General features: G+C 39.4%; 1 protein-coding gene across 6 annotated transcripts in view; it reads right to left on the minus strand.

Annotated features, from left to right (window-relative positions):
- The window catches only part of ROR1 (receptor tyrosine kinase like orphan receptor 1), a 183,245-nt gene that overhangs the window by 102,331 nt on the left and 61,657 nt on the right, over window positions 1–19,257 (minus strand). Inside the window, exon 1 of one of the 6 annotated variants that reach the window (XM_080407253.1) lies at window positions 1–19,257. This exon is cut by the window's right edge and continues 26,543 nt beyond it. The exons of the other annotated variants lie outside the window; for them this stretch is intronic. The gene's annotated coding sequence lies outside the window, so the exon portion shown is untranslated. 6 annotated transcript variants of the gene reach the window in all.

Here is a 19,257-nt window from a genome sequence, read left to right on the forward strand (position 1 = left end):
ATTTAAAGCTGTGGACTTCAAATCTTGTTAGCTGGCAGACTACTTGCTACTTTCCAACGCACTGTCTTGGATCCTCTTCATCAAACTTTTACCTGGACAGATACAACAGCAACACAGTTCCTGAATTCGGCTCATAGTATCCCTGTGTACTACAAGTATGGTTTGCTGATGAGAGGTGCTGCCATTCAGGTGCTAAGAATTATCTGTCTAAATATCTAAGTAAAGGTTCTCATCAATTCTGACAGCGCTTTTAATGTTTCACAAGAAATGTAGTCTGAGATCTAGCCAAAGCAGTTCCATCAGGGACAAGTCTTTCTGCAAGACAGTCTGTGTCCTGAGGAACCACAAACCAATTCAATATACTTTGATTCAGTATTGGAAAACCTATAAAAACAAGCCCAAGGTTATCACCTGGACAGCACTGAAAGTGGATTTCCACTGTCTCTCAGTGACGCACTGGTCAACAACTTATTAAATCTCCTCCGGGCTTCAAACTTATGTTTGGAAATATGAGTTCAGTTGGGGTGTGACATAAACCTTCAAGTCAGTTAAAAAGCACTTGGTAAACACCAGGCTATACCATAAACAGCTCATACAGGACCAAAGATGACATATCTATTGACAAAAGCAACACAGAAGTTCTGTGGGAATGCTCAGAAGGTCTGATCTCCACCAAACGTTAATTCCTTAATACAGGTCACTGATTATCTACTCACTTTACTGCCCAAGACTTGAGGACTAACTTGGAAGGGCAGTTTTCTCCTCCTTAAACAGGTCCTCATAGTTTTATTTTTAAAAAGTCCATATGTAAGAATTTAAAAAAAACAATGGATACATCTTCAGTCTGAGCAGAAGGGAAGAAGGTGGGAATGCAGTGGTGGCAATGCCAATGCAGTGCTAAAAGGCTGGAGTCTGACCCTCCCCAGTAAAACTTCTGCCCCCACAAGACAAATAAGAAAATAAGGTAGATGCTGGTTAAATGCTCCTGCACGTTTATACCGAAAACTGGTTAAGTGCCCTATTACACAAAATAATAATTATCCTGTATTAATAAAGGCACTACACTGCCATGGTAGTTGGACACAGCATTTCTGTTAAGAGCTCGAGAGACAATATAGCTCAAGTAAGCTGAGACACCCTGGGATGTCCAGAAAGGAAAGACATGAGTATCTTTTGCCAAAGCCCACAAAAAGTTTCTCATTATCACCCCCTGCCAATGACAAGTGTGAATTCAGAAGAGGGAATGGAAATCCACAGCTCAGTTCCACCACTGATGAAGGCATCACCACAGATGCAGTCCTTTCCAGCAACACAAAGATCAAGGGTGTCAATTACATGGGTGTGCAGCCTACTTGGGGGGCTAACTTTGTGCATTGGGATTAACTCCTGCAAGATCTGACCCTCTGAGGATAAAGAGCTCCAGTGCAGAAGGCTACCCATGCCCTGCTGGCTGTCCCCTCAGCATTTTCAGAGCAGCTCATCACAGTTCAGACCTAATACTTTCAGAAGTGAGCAGCCCTTTAAGAAACAACCTTTAAAATACAACTGCAGATAGATTTCATTATTTAAAAACCTAATTGTCAGTGTTAAATGTTTGAATTAAATAAATAGAGGAAAAATGTAATGCAACAGTTAAAAGGAGATCTATGCAAGATGCTCATCACCTTGGTAATTTAGCTAACACATAAATGTAGACTAAATGTCACTACAAAAGTTATGAAGACTTGTAGGTAAACCTTCAGCACAGTCACTGTTTTATCTTGTCCATCTTGATTTTGCCAATAGACATTTCTTACAGAATTAAATATCTTTTTGTAGATATAAAAGCCTAGGGTTTTGGGTTTTGGGGTTTTTTTTTTGTTTGTTTTTGTTTGTTTGTTTGTTTGTTTTTGGGGGGGTAGGGGCAGACAGTAAAAGCATAGCCTGAGAGCTATCAAAGTTGAAGTTTAGCTTTGTACTACAAGTATCTGACCTATTCACTCAGTAATAGGCCTAATCAATCTTACTGTCTCCCACAGTGGAGATTCATTATAGCACAGGCCTTATCTTTGTATCAGTCAAGAAGAAAGGCAGACACAGATATAAGGAAATACTTTTCTTCTCTCTGATACACTGTACATAGTTTAAATACCGGCACTGATAATGTGTTGGACACTCATGAGTCCCATGTACACTTAATCACTCATTTCCTTCATTGACTAAGAATAATACTGGTATAATTTACTGTGCTTTACCCCCCTACTTCTTCCAAGCTTTCTGGCATGCATCCAAGGAGTGGTACTTCTGAAGCAGGAGGACCACGGTGAGGCTTGAAAGATGGGGAAGGAGGTCTGAGGGCTGCATAGCTGATGGGAAGATTATCGTTGCCTGCATAACTGATGGAAAGAAAAATCTCCTTCAGCTACAAAGGTATTTCAGAGCTCGGGAGACTTGGAGAACTCTGCATGACCAAGACTGCTTGACCTCTCCAGAGCTAGCCAAGGCACTGTCTCCACCTTCTGCTGCAGGCAGATTGCCTTTGTTAATCTAAATTATGCAGAATCTAAATCACAGTCCCCTTTGAATCACTGCAGAACTTGGATAACCAGATAGTAGGGAGGGGGAAAAGCTTGCTTTCACTTCCAGCTTGGCTAGAAAACCTCATCCCTCCCTCTCTCCCCCGCCAGAGGGAATTCTGCTAGTAACAAGGGTGTCAGCATCAGCTCGTTGATGATCTTCCTCCCTCCTGCTCAGCCTGGCTAAGTGGGACCGCCATGCTTCGGAGCAGACCACAGCGGGCTGGGACCACCACCGGCTCCTGCACACACAGCTGGCCAGCCTTCTTGTGCCAGACAGATGTGAGGTGCTGGAAAGGCCCTTCCTTATAATCATGATAAATCTGGAATTGTATTTGTAGTTATGCTTCTGCCAATGACATCATTTCTCCATAGCTCTATAGTGGGGGGTTCATAGCTGAACCAGAATCAAGTATTTGTACTGCCCAGAAGCAGCACATGGTCAGGGGGTGGTGTCCCCCCAAAAAGTACAAAACCATTTTTCCACCATACAAAGCATCATTTAGTTGCTTCTTATTTCTGAAATGCAAAGGGACTGATGTAAAGGAACATACAGAGATTTGTCATCTGGAGAATACTTGTCACCTCACACCCATTTTCTAATGGCATTCTCTTTCTTTCTAAGCTTAAGACACTTGACCATGTCACTTTAAGACCATAAATCGCCACGTGCTGCTGCAAAGGATCAGCCACTCTATTTAAAACCACAGTTGACCATGTCCCCTTTACAGTGTCCCAGTAAGCAGAGTAGGAGGGAAACAGTCAATACCTCTAAAAATACTTTATTTATAAAACTGACACCTTCAGGGTCTATCTCAGAAAAACCTGCAGGTTAGTTAAATCAGGCACCTAGAAATGGTTTAGTTCTACCCTCACTATTGAGTTTTTCACACGCAGCCTTCAGAAACACTGCACTTTATTATATCACTTAAAAGGAGCTACGTCATCTTTGGCAAGGCAGTTTTTCCATACATGAAAACACAGTAATTGATCTGCGTGAAACAAAAGCGTACCGACCACTTAGTGTGTTTTATTGCTTTTACTACTGTGTGCACCTGCATAGGTCCAGGCGTGCAGTCCCTCAAGGCTCAATACACAGATTTATATACTCTTAACACATCTTAAAAGTTAAGGAAATGATGCATTTTTCTCTCAGAGGGATTTGATTTCTAAAAATCCTCAAGACCCTTTCACTGTCATTTACACAAGAAAAAAGGTACAAGCTATGAGTGGCCTGTGTTTAAAACAACAGGCTCTTTTCACCTCTGTGGGTACAAAATATTGACACTGTATTTTACATTGTTAGCTAGACCAGGTGGGACGGGGAACAGCACTTCCAAGCAGAACTTCCACTCTGCCATGTCCTGGGAATGACGGTTTGCTGGAATTCAACTAATGAGCAAAATGGGTGCTATAGGCAGACACACACAGAGCTAGCTACTTCTGGAAAACATGCACAGTAAGTATTTTTGGTTTGCTCTTAAGATCCAGTACACACTGTTTTGTACACGCAAGTAGTTAATCCATTTCTGCACACAAGATACAAACACTGGATTGTACAACTGCCTGTATTCTGCTGCTACAAGCTTACAGCAAACTTATCTCAACTTGCTGGCCCTCTGAAAACAACTGAGGGAATGGGAACCTAGATTTAAGTCTGGCCATATGCAAATTAAATCTATGCCATTTTAAAATTTGTTCCACTATTTTCAGTATGAGCACTTACAATTACTTTGCAAATGCCATGAGGATGTCTAAAATCTTGTTTAAATTACAGAACTGAGAATTACTGAAGCACAAACACAAAAAACAACTGTTTTTTCAGTTTGTTTCTTAACCTTTTCCTTAGAGTGACATGAAAACTTCCTTTTCTCCCTAGAGACTTTATACAAGTGTCAGCTTCACTCATTGCAGTTTTACAGGACTATAAAGTTAGCAGCCTCTAACATCCAATTAGCAGTTCCCTACATAAAGCAAAACGAGTTCCATACTATTGTATTCATAATAACCTGAACCTGACTGCCTCTTTTCCCCTCCTTGCCTAAACACTAGCTTCCAACATATCTTCCTTAGAAAAGTGAAAGGGGAAGTAAGAAGGATTAATGCTCCTAATAATCACTGGAGAGATGAAACTTCACAGATCTGCCATATTTAACTAAAAAAAATGTATGTTTAGATGCATGTAGCCAGACCAACTTGGTTCAATTAGAAGGCATGCAGTTAAGGCATTTGACTTCTACCTTGCTAACAACTCCGGGTATTTTCAGATCATCTCAGAAATATTTGCACAGCTTTTTGTCTTGTGGTCTCTTTCTCACTGTCATTTCAGATCAATCATACCTGATGATCCCTGGTGAAGCCCTGGAGACTGTCTAAACACATTAAGAGACAGTTCCCAATCTCACTGGCTTATTGCTTAATGGACAGTACAAAAAAGGAATGAAGTGTTATCATCCGTTTTGCAGATGCACAAGAGAGGCACAGCAAAATCAAGAATTCTACCCAGGTCACACAGTGTATGTGTTCACATGAGGCATGATATGACGTCCTTGTAGCCGTAGCCCAGCACCCCAAGCATAAGGCTGTTTTCCCTCACCAACTAAACAGGCTGATCATTTTCTCCTCACCCAGACAGGCAGACAGCAGGCTGAACACATGACAGCAGCACACCCTCGCAGGCCACTCACCTATGGGACTGCCATTAGCAGAGCTTAGCCAGCTGGCCGCGAGGAGCCAGCATTCCCCTCGACATGGGACCTGTGAGGTCACATCTGGAGCCCCGTTTTCCCTCCCCTCACACCCTTCATTTGAGAGAGAACAGACGACTAGAGGGAGTTTTGCAGCTAAAATGGTCAGAGGATGGAGTTACACGACACAGGAGAGCAGTCCCAGGTATGTGGGCTTGCGTCACTTGGAGAAGAGAAAGCAGGTGAGAGATCGCAGAGTGGAGGAGACAGAGCCAAGCTCCTTTTGGAAGCGCACAGGAAAAGGACAAGAGACAACACCCACAAGCTGCAGAAAGAAACATTACCACTGGAAAACCTCTGCCTGTTTTTCACACCAGACAGAACAAGGTCCTGGGCACACTTTGAAGTTAGCCCTAGATGAGCTGACCTCCAGCAGCTCCTTCCCAGCTACATTTTCTCATGATTTCCAACTTCTGAGCATCATTTTATTATGCTTACACAGGTACTGGCAACAAAGTATGTGTGAAAGGTAGGTCCATAAGCAACGTGACACTTCTGCTGGCACTTGTTCTTTAACACTGTCACAAAGCAGCAGTTAAGATTTCAGTTTGTTGGGTCTCAGACACTGCAAAAAAATGGCAAGTTCCTAAGCAAAGGCACTACTCACAACAACAGATTTTTGATACTGTGCTCGTGCGAAAAAGCATTATCCCCATCCCACATATCTCTTCCAGAAGTAGTGGTATTTTAGATGAAAATATGTCCAAAAATACATTTTAGTGGGCAATGTTGCTCTGGCAATGTATCAGAGCATCAGCTTCCAGAGAGCTCCGGGGCTAAGATCCCACACAGCTTTCAACACAAATAGCTGGCCAAAACTTTTCCATGCACACTTCATCTGGGGGAAGGGAAAGTGATCCATCTCCCTCCCCCTCCAAATTTCTTTCTCTAGCATGTGCCTCAATCAGGTTGGCTGTCACACCAGATCATGTCATCAGGGTTATGACATCACATGACTGAAACGGCCCAGAGCGATTGATGTAAGACAGATTGCATTTGACACCCAGGGAAGATTTCAGTCCATGTGTTTGCTATCCCGACCTCTTTGTGTTTAATTACTGTAACACTAGATCAGCAGAATGCTGCAAGCAGGTTACCAAGCCACTATTCCCTGAATCAGCAGCCTGCGCAGGAAGATCTTGTCCTTTCACAGTCAGCATGCTGCAAGCTGAGGCATCAAACTAAATATTGGCAGTAAAACAGGAGGCAAAATCCCACTTCCATGGAAGCAGAGGCTAAAGCGGGACACCTCATTCTACCTTGCTGACACCTCTTTAAAAGCAATTCAGAAAATGGTCCTACGGAAAATGCATGCTATATATACAGCAAAAAGTACAACTCCCTACCTCTAACTTCAAAACAACAGACAAATAGAAATACAATGTATATAATAAGCTCTCTATTTTACCCAAAAGAAAGACATGAATAATTTTTTTAACTAAGAACGTGTCCTACTACTACATTTATTTAAAAAGATAAAACTAGGAGCCAGACTATAAACCTATATGACTTTTGTAAAAAAACAATCTAAAATAAATTAAATTTGTGGGGAAGATTGATTTAATTTTTCAAGAAGGAAATACACTCATTTAAATGGTCCTATTTTGTTTTTTAAAAGTTCGACTTATTTATCCTTAAGTGTGGGGGTTCATCCTACCCTTTCTTTGCCCTTGCACCACTCTGTTGCGGTTCTGCCAGGCACCCTTTTTTCCATACATCTTTCAGCACTAAAAGGACTTTCTTTAACAGGAGTAAGCCATAGCCCAGCAGGCCTGCCTCCTGAGGACTTGCAGGACTAGTGCTTTTTGCTGTAGAATACAACTCCACGTACTTTCCCCCGTAGAGGTATGAAGATACTGTCCGCTGGGTTTCATCAGAGAAAAAGCACCTGGAAACAGGGGAGGAAGAAATAGGAACTTCATACTATTCAGGGCGCCAATTGCCCTGACATATCTGGCTATAAAAGCTTACTCCCCTGAATTCACCCAGTCTCTCATCCGATGTACACAGCCAAACAGCCTGCCTGAGCTGCAATGGGAGCCCCACATTTAGCTGACTGATTAGATTTTCCCTGGAGCAAAACTTATTTCACACTTGGCATGCGATACATTGGCCCCACCTATGCCATTGTTCATGATGAAAAAATGCCTTTCTAAAGTTAACAAACTTCAAATGCTTTTCATTAGCAAGGTTTAGATACATCTGCATAACTCTCCAATTACTGATTCATCTACCAAAATAAAAAGTCGCATTATTTTCATTCTGACCTCAGACATTCAGTGTAGAGTCAGCTTTTGTCACCTGGGAAACCTGCGTGAATGAGAAGCTGGAGGAAAGATAAGAAGTCAGATGGGGAAAATAAAACTACTTTAATTGAAAGAGACATTTTGAGTAAGCTGAAATAAGGTTTTACTCCCACACAGTATTACATCCCCAGGAAGGGGAAATAGGTTAGGTATGAAACTCTCTCAAGACATTCCCCATTTTGCACTGCGGGTTTGAACTCCTTTCTCACTCGTTCCATTTCAGCCAGGATAGGAGCACCCATCAGGTTTCCACCAAAGGACAGTCCTTTTTTTTACTCTCCAAATAATTTAGGCATAGAGGTGACCACATAATCATTGATCCTCCTTTGTTGGTAGAGTTGAGAATCAATTCCTTTGCTGCCTGTTAGACCTTTGCACATGGAACTAAAACGGATCTACTATTGGACTTGTGTGTGCTTTTGACTTCGAGGATCCTCTGTCCTCTAACGTGGTGCATGTGTTCAACCCAAGTAACACTGTCCTTGGACCTATGACAAGTTTTGGCTGGGGAGAAGAAGGGGAATGGAACAAAAAGTAGACATTTTACTCTCTTATGAGATTTATGAGATGGAATCTGTGCCAGCTTCAAGTGCAGTCCGTGTAAAGGGTCAGGAAAAGTTCACTTTTTTTTTTTTTTTTTAAAGACATAAAACAGAAGTAACTTCAAAAATTTACCATGATTTCTGCACATCCTAAGAGTCAAAAAGAGCTTCTGGGAATATCTGTATCAGTCTGATAAAAAGCTACACCACAGTTCCCCATGGTTTCTGCATTTCTTTCAAGTGTGCAAGACCTGCACAGCTTGTTAACAAAGTCTCTTTTAAAAGGAGACAGGGACTGTAATAATGTGTTATTTTGTAGATCAGCTCCAATAAGAACAGCGGCTCCTAGAAATGAAAACTTGGTTGAAAGAAATGCATTCATAATTTTTAGGATTCTTTGAAACTAAGATTAAACATAAATCTTGAATAAACACTAGAAATTTAACCTCAAGGAAATGACGACTGCACATAAAAGCTAAAAAACATTAAAAGGAGAATCAACAGCAGTCATCTATAAAAGAAAATACTACACTTGCCTCTGAATTCTCCAGTTCATTATTATTTTTTAAAAATTAAAAAAAAAAAAAAAAAAACCACACACACCTCTTTGGCTATGCGAACAAATGTTAGAGAAATGAGCAATGACTGAGAAATAACGTACAGTGTGTTACCATGCACATTTTTAAAGCAATAAAGCTTATCTTCCCATAGCATCTATGCATTAGATTAGCCATGAGCATTACCTAAAACGAAAATGAGGTCAACTACATAGATTAAAAATTGGTGTTTCTTTGACATACTAAATAGAACAGATTGCCTTCGTACAGTTATAGTGATTTTATTTCTGCCTGCAGAGAAAGTCATTCAGGGTGGGTACATGAATTTAGGGGAGGGAGAAGTAGTTTAGGGGCCACCACATGAACTTCAATAGCTTCTGCCACCCAAAAGGAGACCAGTACCTCTCTGATGCAATCACACAGCTTTCAGACAAGTTTAGCTGGTACTAGCATAAGAAAAGATTTTTTTAACAGACAAAAATTTTTAAAAAACTACAAAAGCAAAGCTGGGGAGGAGGGAATTTTTTGGAAGTCTAGATAGGACTCCAAACAAACTTCAAAGACTAACTCGTTCCCAGTACAGCTCATCAAGGGACCAGATGGGCTGCAAGGGGGGAAAAGCCCTCAAAACCCTCTCAGACATCCTGGCTACCACTCTGAGGAGGTGAAGCCCCAAGACAGACTAGATAATATCCTGCTACTTAAGACCTACAAAAATAACCTACAAAATTATTAATTAATTCCCAGCAGAAGGCTGCACAGACAATGAATCAAAATAGACCACATTTCTCACCATTTGCACTGTTTTCATTAAATAAAGCTAAAAATCCACAAAAGCCCTCTTTTGGATTATGTTAGACAGTTGCCATCTCCAAAGGGAACTAACTGCATTACTTTCTTGCATTACCCGTGTCAGACACATGCCCAAGCAGACTTCAGCACGGCCTCCCATACATAACCAGCTGCTCACAACAGACCCTCCCCTCAATGAGGTTTACTATCTAAATAAAAACACTGAACAAGAGCAGCATTATCACTACTTTACAACTTGGGAGGGGGAAGCTGATTTAAAGCCACCCATAAATCTGTGCTGGTGCAAAATAATCAACCCACATCTCTTGGTTTGAACAGGCTGCTTTTTTTTTTATATATAGCAAAAACACATGTTGATTGATGACACAATTTTTTGCAGGTTCATGTTAATCTTAATGAATTGTTTATGTAAAAACAAAAGCTTCATACCATTCTGAATCCTCTTTAGATGGCTTCAGGAAAAGAGTAATTATTTCATTTGAAAAGACCTTTCATTTCAAATTGTTGTTGAATACAATTGAAAACTTAAAACAGTCAAAAGCAAGTAAGATGGTTTGATTTTCTCAAATAAAGCACTCTGACTCAAAGTGAATCTTTTTTCCAATGTTTTAACAATTATTTTTAAATTTTCCATTTGTTCCACACCAAATGCTTTACTTCTCAAAAAATCTACTATATGCCAATTGTCAGCTGCATACTTTGTTCAAAGAAAAAACTGAGTGATCCAAGTTCAGATCCAAACCTCAAACTCCACAAGTGATTTGTTATTATAGCTGTATCCCACTGTAGCGTCCTTTCTAGCTATGGCTGAGAAACTGTAGAGGAACAAACATGAATGGAGAGAAGCAAGAATGACGGAATGGAGAGCAGACCAGAGAGAAGGCAGGTAAAGGTCTAGTCATAGGAGAACAGCTACGCTGAAAGCTGGAAAGGGCAACTTATCTCCATGATCCATCTCTGTGCTCAAAACAAAACTAATTTTTGAAACAGCATGTGGTGGAAAGCAGCGTTTTGGTTGGGGTTTTTGTTTGTTTGGGGGTTTTGTGTTTGTTGTTGGTGGTCTTTTTACACCCTATGCTGGGTTTGATTGAGGACATAAACTTTAATACTTGTGGAATACTCAGATTCATCAGATGTTTTTGTGTGATAAATGCCTGGGCCGCATCCGCGAAATATGATCCCTGTAATTGTCCCTCGTGCTTACTGGTACCATGTTCCTCCCCAAAAAGAAATCAGACGTTTTAAAACAAAAAGAAACATCTCACACTTGGCTCTTCAGAAATATAATGCTATTATATTTATTATTTTACTTAGTCTCTTTTTAAAAGAAAAACGAAAGTGACAGGCAAGTACTGTACTTGTGTATCTGCACTACAGCGAACACAGTTATAAAGTCCCTTGTTAACACACAAAGAATAGAAAAATAATATAGTCAAATTCAAAGAGAGGACACACAGAAATTATATTTTGTGTATTAGACTTGGTTCAGCTAAGTTCATTCTTAACTTGGCTGCAAAGAAACTCCTTTATATGTTATGGGGAAAAGAGGGATACAAGAAACACAGAACAGCAGATGACTGCTAGAGGATTGACTCTTCAATGCAGACTCCAAAAGGGTCCTTGTCAAGAGCAGAGGCTGGAGTTTTAAAACACACCTCTCTGAGATGGGCTGCAAAGGCAAGCCTGAATCTGCAAAAGGCATCATGGGGACTTTCAGGCCCACACCTGCAGTTTGGGGCTTGTGAAAGTGGCAGGATTTCAGACCTCGGATCAGAAAATACAGGTGACTTGCCACAACAGGAAAGCCTGGTTTTAATAATGCAGCAAATATCCTACTGTTTCTTTTGATTAACATGGCATTAATTTTTTATTTCTTTCTATTTAGTCTATGCAGGAAAATGATAAAAAAACAGACCCGACAACCTTTGAGTTAAGGGTGGACTTTACCCCACTTTCAAAAAGGGCAGCTGCAGACTTTACAAACAGCCCCTGTCTCCTGTACTTGTGATGCCACAATCCCTTTACACCTGCACATCGTATTGACCTGCACTTTCTAAAGAAACCACAGGGAATCCCAATCTTTATTTATCTTTTAAATGAGAAAGAGTGTACAGATCACTACCCTGCACCAGACAGGAACTTTTGATGGAATATCTGATATTTCATTATATTTTGCAAATTACTCAACTTACAAAGTTCAGCAGTGGCTGAAGACCTGCACACTTCATAATATTTATTTGCATCACAGTCAATAAAGTACCTTCTATTTGTGAAAGGCCATTAAAAATAAACAGTCTGAGATAACTTTGCTTTTCAAACTTTGTTGTACATTTGGTTTATTATTGTCCCTTCCCTAGCTCTTATCCAAACAGCCCTGACAGCTTGTTTATTGAGAGTTCTGCAGAGGTCTACCTATGCAAAATGTGCTGGTGACAGAATCACAGAAAATTTCTAACTATGGCCTGGCCCTGAAAACAATGATAATTTATTTAAAAAAATCAAGAGCAAAACTGTTTAATTTGTGGACAATACTGTAACACAATCTCTAGTGGCTCACTGCCAATTAGTTAGAATTTCCACCTGAAACGTTACATGTGACATCTTTCAATTTAACATTCTATCACCAAATATATCAGGCAATATAAAATCCACCCTTAAAAACCTCTGCTTGTGGGATTTTTAAGTAGAACTCATGATTCCTTTTGCTGAAGTTCCATTAAAGCAGAGACATAAATGTTCAGATATTCAGTGAAGATACTCAATCAAGTTATTATGTATATTTATGTTACATATACCACTATAGATTTGTAAAGCAACATGTGTGTTGTTTTTCTACAACATCCATATGTTGTTTTGTAGACAGCTAAGCTTTTTTTTTTTAGGTTTGGTTCTGGGAAACTGTTCAGTCCTGACCAAAAAAGGTATATTTTTATCCATGATACTTTAGAAGTACAAGTCACAACAGTTTAGCTTTCTTAAGTATGACTCCATTAACATCCTCATCATTCACCCAGAAGGAGCAGTGGGGAAGATGAAAGGTAGCTTAGTCCAGACCTTCACAAAAAGGTAGTCTGTTCAATGCTACGTGACCATGGGAACTGTTTAACAAAGACACTGAATTAAGACAAACCCACACTTACTTTATCTGTATCATCAGTCATCTGAAGGAACTCTGATTTACTAACACCTCTAGGCTAGACTCAACAGTTACTTCCCAAAAGCCCATCACAGCACCTATAACGTGGCTGCAGCGGTTATCATTCAAGGATAACTCACTTGGCCACTTGCCTATAACAACACTTTAAAAATACACTTGTAAACACAGAGTGAAATCCTTGCCTTGCTGAAGTTCCTCAGTAAGGTTAGGTTTTCGTCTATAGGGTTTAACATGGTTATTAAGAGCAATAATTAAAAATAGCTTTTTAAAGACAATTTAGGGGCTTTTAAGAACTACATATAAAATAGAGCCTTTTAAATGAGATCATAAAAAGGTTTTATGGCTAAGTACTACGATAGCAAGCACATGCTGAGATGCTGAAATTTTGAACTGATTCCACATTTAAATACAGTGTGAGAGTATTGCTGCAGGACTCCAAGAAACTAAACAAGCCAGAGAATTCCTACTCAGAACTAAAACTGTATCATTAATTCCCCAGGAATGCGCTTTACCTTTACTTCATGGCTGTGACCAAACACTGAAGAGTCTACAGGTCAAGCAGTGACCTTGACTTCATTCATCCTTCAGCACTGCAACAGGAAAACTATTGCTACCCATGAGGATGCACAATTACAGCTAAGGACATAACCTGAAAACAATGGAGTTGAAGAGGTGATGCTAGAAATGGAACTGATTTTGTAGTTCTGTGAACAAGGCAGGGGAGATATGAAGAAATCCAATTTCTTTTTTCAGTGCTACAGTGGTTTTGTTGAGCTCAAGTAAGTTCAACCTTTCATGTATCTTTAAATTTTAAAATATGATTAAGCAAATGCAATTCTGAACCTGGTCATTGAGAGGAATTCTAGAAAAGAAAGTCTTCCTAGTAACAGTTGTTAGACACAGATCAGCTGTGTCCTTTTCTAATTTGGACCCGGGCAAAAAGGATTTCCCAGGCCATGCAGATCTTGGCTGTGTTTCAAAGAAGCTTTAGTGCATCTTTTGCACTGAAAAATTGTGATAAAGAAAAAAGAGCGAGAGGCAGCTGAGCAGGCTCTTGCAAGATGGAGGAGAAAAGAGAAAAGCCAGCAGTAATGCCTTTTCCTGGGCTGTTCCCTCTTAGGTCTAAGCCAGACGGGGTCAGGCAATGAACCATGACTCCTCCAAGTCAGCTCCTTCCCAAGGCTGCTCTTTCCAGGGAAAGCACTTAGAGCAACTTCTCAAGCAGTAACTCAGGGCTGACATAAAAAAATCCTGTCTGGCCCAGCTGTATTAGGAGATCTTTCCTAGCAGGTAGTATCTAGCCAGTAGACATTAAAAACTGAATTGTAAACCTGCATTTGGGGACTTTTATAAAGGCAATTTTTGACCTTCAGGTTTCACAGCACTGGAGTAGTTAGTGTATCATGCCAAGGAGTATTTAGGGAGTCTTAAACCCAGAGACTATTTGGCTGTTGTGCATGCATGCAACCCCCAAGGGTCAGAAATACTGATTAAATGTTTGCTGAAAAGCAGAAATGCCATGTGACTCCCAAAAAAGAAGAGAGTATCTTAGTCTCATATTGTTTTCCCTGTCCAAATTATCCAAAAGGCATTGATTAGTCCATATAGTGAGCTAAAGGCCTGGAAAACTTCAAACTTACTAAAAACAAATCCTTTTTTTTATGATTTACAAAACTTTTTAAAGAACTCAATCCCTCATAAAACCAGAAAATAATTTTGATTTTGCCATACATGTAACACAAGAATCCCAAAAACAGAATTTAAACTGGAAAAGCTAATAGGAATTTAGCAGAAAATTTCTATCTGAAAAGAAAGCCACGTGCTAAGTAGAAAGGTACCATCCTACCTACTGCTTTCACTGGACAAAAATTCAAGATACATATAAAAACTTAAATAAAAATTGCTCACCTAGCCAAATAATCACAGTCTTGCTATGCTTAAAGAATCACCGACAATGCACCTCTTTCAATATAGCACCTGACAGAGCATCTGATGGGCCTATTACCTTAGCATTTCGTGATTTCATTATATGGAAGACAAAAAAGCATCACTTCGCCAGGTAGCTAATACTGCCTTCAAAAAGCACAATGCAAGTCAAGTTCAAGAGGACATCTTTACCCTTCACAGTGCCCCAAACATTGTTATAATAGAAATTATTTCTTTCAAAATAGTGAAAGAAGCATCAGAAAACTAAGAAAACTATACACATGGCAAGGTGCAGGAAGTGCTTAACGACATTCAACACCCAAATCCCCCTCTATCTCTGCAGCACTCTGCCTGATGATTCAGCAAATGAAGCTGGAGCACAACAAATTCAGATGAGCTTCTGACCTATATATGGAGATGTCTTCTTGGCTTTCTATTACATCTTATACTACTGAGGTAAACATAAAAGAAAAGAAATGGTGGTGTAAAACTCCCCAGCCCTTTCAGGTACAGAAGTGACAGCACTTCTCAATCACACAAAGATGTTTTGGCATTTGGCAGAAAGAAGCGTCTCCAGAAGACGACTATTCTTGCACAGGTTGGTTCTGTGGGCAATGCTGGATAACCACTCCCAGCGTTTTCCATTCCCATCTTTCCTTTTTCTGATCATGAACAATAAATTTGGAAGTTCAGGATTAATTCAAAAGCAGGCACTTGGTGGAACATATCTGCCAGGATATATTTGGAAGCACAAGACAGATCCTGACCAACTGCACGCTGGGATAGATCTGCTAAATTTAGAACTACAGCAATTTATATTCACTATTCACTTACATGTTAAAAATTGTCATAAGCAATCTTGCATATTTTTCCCATCTTCTTCTGAAATTTTCTTTTCACAAGATGCCAAACAAAGCAATATTTACTCTGTTGGTAATATGGGAAGACTTGTTATATAACAAGGCAAAGCAGCTATCTGTAGTATGTTCTTTGGCTGAAGTACACTAAATTTAATTGCTGAAATATCCTTAAACTTTGATAAAAAGGAAAAACAACATTCTGTATTGCTAGAGGAATTTCAAAGCATAAAAACGGCTGTAAAATAACATTAGTGGCTCAGTTTCACAAGTGTCTTTCAAAAATGTAACCCCAAACGTCAGCGGTGGTGAGCCGTGCCATTAATCAGCTTATGCCACTGCTTTGCATCAGCTCTAAGATCAGAATACTCTTAGTAGGAACAGACAGTGTATTCTTCCTTCAGAGACAGGGGAAGAGGGGATGAGTTTCATATTCCCATCAAAAAGCCACAGTTTCATACATTTTATTACAAATATTCTCCATCTGAGTACTGCTAGAAAACAAAGCATACCATGACCTTAACTTAGGTGGTAACGCCAGCCACCATGTGGGGATAAGACCAGTCTTTTTGGAGATCCGTGAAATCTGTGAGATCTGCCCAGATGAGCAGTCAAGAGGTTTGGGGCAGCTCTCAATGCTGTTACAACTCCTTTGCTAAACGCTGACACTCCCTTATCACAGGGACAACAGGGAAATACTGATATATTTTCTTAAAGATATCACATAGTTCCTCAAATGCTAGCAGCTGGCTAGAATACAGAGTAACCACTAAGATAAATCTAGTAAATAAAAGCTTGATGGCCTCTGTCTCCTGAAACAAGGGCCTAATCACACATCACAGGCACTTTCACTTACCATTTACTTCAACAGGCTGCAATATATTCAAGCCCCCCCAAGAGGACCACCTTTCAGAATCAGGTACTGATTCGCAGTTATGAAATATATTAAATAAATAAATAAATCACAACCTACATCTGGAATAAATTTCAATCAACAAGCTAAAAAAAACCACCATACTATTCAAGAGGCACTTGTATCAACCTTTTAAATTCTTACTTGGTTGTAGAGCAATACATAGACTGAAGCGATGCAATAAAAATGTCTAGTCCCAGATATGGTACTTAAGGGTTAAACATACAACCTGTTGATGGCTTAACCTTACCTAAAACATATGGCTTTGCACTTAAGGGTAAACCCATGGAAAGAAACCCAGTGCCCAGAGTGTGTGTGAAATTCTTTGAAAGGTCACTCTAAGGCAAAACGTACCTAAACACTTTGCCTGCACACATTTGTTTCAAGAGCCTTCACTGCTCCCAGTGTGCAAAGATTTCTGAGCTCCCTACACCCCTACTAAAACAAGAGAGCCTGTTCAATAAATTAAGCAAGTGATTCATCCATCCACAAGTACAGGCATAGTTAGTAACTGATTTACAAGTGTAAGAAATCGCCAAACACTCTATTTACCATTCTTTGCATTGTCTAATAGTGGGCAGATGCTTGTGGTTTCCAGCATCTTGTCATCTTTTCATTGAATAATAATGAGCCGAACAGTAAAATATCCTGATGATTCTTGGTCAAGAAAAACCCAGAGGGGCTCAACAAAAGCACAGAGTAAGTCCTGCATCATCTCAAGTGAACGAGGTGAGACTCAGCCCCAACAACAAAAAGTCACAGTCTGTAGAAGCAATTCAGGGTAAACAGCCGCACTGTGGGAACTGTGACTTCAGTCTTTTCCTTTGTTCGCTTGCTCCGGTGTTCTCAGCATACAAGGCCCTTACATGATTTACAGCATCATACAAATACACACTAGGCATTACAGTATGTTTCTAATAGCTTGCTTACTCTCTTTGTGCATTCCCCTCAGCAAAATTGTAATAAAGATGTGGGGGTTTTGGTGTCCTAAAGGTGGCTACTTTGCATCCTCTACATATTTACATTCCCGAGTCAATGTTTTTTGCCTGTGCATGTATTTCATATCATCTATAAAACCTGCATAAGGGCCTGAAGAAGTTTAACAACAAGCAACCTGTGGATTCAATACAGTAGTTAAGCAGATGCTCAGTTCTTCACTGTACTAGTGCAGATGATATGTAAAAAAAATGATCAACAGAATTGGATCAGTAGTAACTCAATATGCAAAGTACAAAGAACTAGACTGTTTAATACCCTACAATACATGTCTCCTCCCAAGAAAAATGCAAGTGAGCCTGTTCCAAGTGCAGCATTCTGATTAATTCACTCAAAAATGTATAAGGAAGAACAGGAAGGAACAAAAAAGTTATTAAAGGATAAAGCATAAAAGTGGAGTCAAAAACCTTCAGGAAACAGACTTGAATAAAGTTACTAGACAAGTATGAGAATTTTAAAAATATTTCTTTCTCACGTAAGAAGTAGCAGAGTGCTTTATAAATAACATAATCCATTTTCTTTAGTATGTTTTTGTACAAACTCTTGAGAAATCAGTCTGCTGACTTAGAGGATAATTAGTAAGTGGCAGGACACCAGTTTGTGCAACTTGTGAACCTTTAGACTTGCATTCACAACAACCCAGCTGTTCTGCTGAACAGTCATTTGCCCAGAGCAAGTAACAGTTGAATGTTTGGACAGGTCACAAAACAGACTTCTTGCATCGCTGTATAAATCTGTGCCAATGAAGGAAACTTTTTCAAGATTAACATACCCACATAACCAGGTGCAGAATGTGAACTACTGATTCAGGCATTGATCTTGGGCTCGTTGAACTCCCATGGTGCTTAGACAGAAAATGCTCAATCACTTTGATTTTAAGCTAAATCGAATGATCCTAAGTCTACTGTGCTGTTATTTATACTACTTTAAATGGTACTCTCCCACACAATATGAACTACTAACATAAAATCTTGCTCCTTAGGGATGTACAATAAAGAACCACATTGAAAGACATTCATTTTCTCTTCTGCAACATGGTAAGCTTATGTTACTGCTAAAACCAAATTGCTATCCAGTCCCAGCAAAATTATCCTTGTTAATATTATGGCCACTGGTCAGTGGGTTCATGTTTGCTGGTACCACTACCATGTGTAAGCATTTGTTTATAATGCAAAAGTAGGACTTGGGGGATAAATAGTGAGAGGGGATAATATGTACTAAATAGCTTTCTATGAAGGGGGGTGAGGGTGGGTGGGTAATGGTAATTTTAAAATGCCACACATACAACCAAGCAGAGAGCTTGAAAGTTAAAAATATATAACCTACTAGCAACAGTGATTCTAATTCTTAATATAATTCTTAATAAATACTTTCAATAATAGTTATATTTTGCAGATACCATCTCAGGCACCAAACTATAAATCAGCGACATACTGCACAAAAAAAAATAAGAAAACAGTTCCAGTTAGCTGAAGCTGAATGCCTGATTCTGAACTTCATATTCCCAAATACGTAACAAGAAGTCACTGGTACCTCACTGTAGAAACACTATGTAAAGTACAATTTTCTGTAAAGAACTTCAAAGCAGAGTGTAACATTTTAAATGCTTATCTCTTGATGAGTCAAAACAGGATTTGTAAAGCTTAAGTACAACATAAGGCTGCACTTTACTCCTTAGGTGATACAAAATGACGGACATATCAGTAGGAAATAGTAGATATTCTACTTCTGTACAAATTATGAAACAGACAATCCCATTTTTATAAGTTTTAATTCATATCCTTGTCTTTTTTTTATTACCTTTAATATGATACCACTTACTAAAGCCAAATATTATATCATAGTAAAATAAGGTGGGTAGAGTAAGGGAAGACAAAGTAATTTTACC

The sequence above is a fragment of the Falco punctatus genome, assembly GCF_963210335.1.
Source record: "Falco punctatus genome assembly, chromosome: 11".
NCBI classification, from domain to species: Eukaryota; Metazoa; Chordata; class Aves; order Falconiformes; family Falconidae; genus Falco; species Falco punctatus.